This window comes from Phascolarctos cinereus, unplaced genomic scaffold, assembly GCF_003287225.1.
Source record: "Phascolarctos cinereus isolate Bilbo 61053 unplaced genomic scaffold, phaCin_HiC Scaffold_9;HRSCAF=440, whole genome shotgun sequence".
NCBI classification, from domain to species: domain Eukaryota; kingdom Metazoa; phylum Chordata; class Mammalia; order Diprotodontia; family Phascolarctidae; genus Phascolarctos; species Phascolarctos cinereus.
The window spans coordinates 74208671-74210472 of NW_027556402.1; the positions used below are offsets into that span (position 1 = coordinate 74208671).

General features: G+C 37.6%; 1 pseudogene; it reads left to right on the forward strand.

The window, feature by feature from the left end:
- Nucleotides 1–825: 825 nt before the first annotated feature.
- Nucleotides 826–1549, forward strand: LOC110216037 (eukaryotic translation initiation factor 4 gamma 2 pseudogene; annotated as a pseudogene).
- The last annotated feature ends 253 nt before the right edge of the window (nt 1550–1802 follow it).

Below are 1802 nucleotides of genomic sequence, written 5' to 3' on the forward strand. Positions count from 1 at the left end.
ACACACACACACACACACACACATATATATATGTATATATATATATATATATATATACATATATATATATATATACACACACACACACACACACACACATACACATATAGTTAGGAATGAAAGTCACTCCTTTGTTGATAAATTGCTAAAGGATTTGAATAGGCTGTATTCAAAGGAATGAATCCAAGCTATTACCTAACATGAAAAAAAATCTCCAAATCATTCATAATTAGAGAGATACGAATTAAAGCAACTCTGAGGTTCCGCCTCACTTAAGTCAGATTTGCAAAGTTGACAAAAATGGAAAATAAAAAATGGAGTATAAGGGGAGGGGGAGTTGGCACATTCATTGCTGATGGAGCTGTGAATTAGCCAAGCAATTCTGGACAATTTGGAGCTATGCATAAAAGTTATTAAATTGCATAACCTTTTACCTGTTGAAACTGCTACTTGGCCTATCTGCCAAAAAATCCAGCTCTTATCTATATCTATATCTATATATCTATATATCTATATATATATATATATACACATACATATATATACATATATATATACATACATACTTACACACACACACACACACACACACACGTACATTTGGCAGTGACAAAGTGCTGTGAACTGAGAGGGTACTCAACCATTGGGTAAAAACATTGGGTAAAAACATTTGGTGAAATCCTATTTAGCACAGTTTGCAGCCTGGGCCATCATTTCAGAGTTGGTAAGCATTTCAGAGCTAGCTCAACCACTGGAAAGCGGCACCCACTTCCCTTTCTTCTTACTTTGCCCTCAACAGTTACCTAAGTTACAAGATCCTGAATGATTAACAGAACTTTTCCAAGAGAGCAAAGTCAATATGCAGAAAATGCTTCCAGAAATCGATCAGAATAAGGATGGAATGTTGGAGATTTTGGAGGGAAAGGGACTTAGTTTCTTGTTCCCACTTCTCAAATTGGAGAAGGAACTGTTAAAACAAATAAAGTTGGATCTATCCCCTCAAACGATATATAAATGGATTCAAGACAACATTTCTCCCAAACTTCATGTAGAAAAGGGATTTGTGAATATTTTAATGACTAGCTTCTTGCAGTATATCTCTAGTGGAGTAAGCCCACCCAATGAGGAAACAGATTCTTCCTCTGCTCCTTCCAAAGAGCAGTTGGAGCAGGAAAAACAGCTGCTTCTTTCTTTCAAGCCAGTAATGCAGAAGTTCCTTCATGATCACATTGACTTACATGTTAGTGCCCTGTATGCTCTTCAGGTGCACTGCTACAATGACAACTTTCCAAAAGGCATGTTACTGTGCTTCTTTGTTCATTTCTATGATATGGAAATAATTGAAGAGGAAGCTTTCCTGGCATGGAAAGAGGATATAACCCAAGAATTTCCAGGGAAGGGCAAGGCTTTATTCCAGGTCAACCAATGGCTCACCTGGCTGGAAACTGCTGAAGAAGAAGAATCAGAGGAAGAAGTTGACTGAAGACCAGCCAAAGCCTTAAAATTGTGCAAACATACTGCTGCTAGGATGTAACTGCATTTGATCTAACCACTGCGAAAATTCATTACGCTGTCGTGTTTTCACAATATCTAAAGCAGAAGCGTGGCAATAGGATGTTCTTCTGCCTAAGGTTTTTGTAGTGTAATGTCTTAACCATAATCTACCATCAAATATCTTAGTGTATCCTTAACGTTTAGGTAGTGTATTAGCAGCATGCACTAATTACATCCTGAGTTCTCAAGCAGAGGCAGTCTGTTGGAAGGACCTTCTTGGCTGCCAGTTATCATAGGCTGTTTTAAGT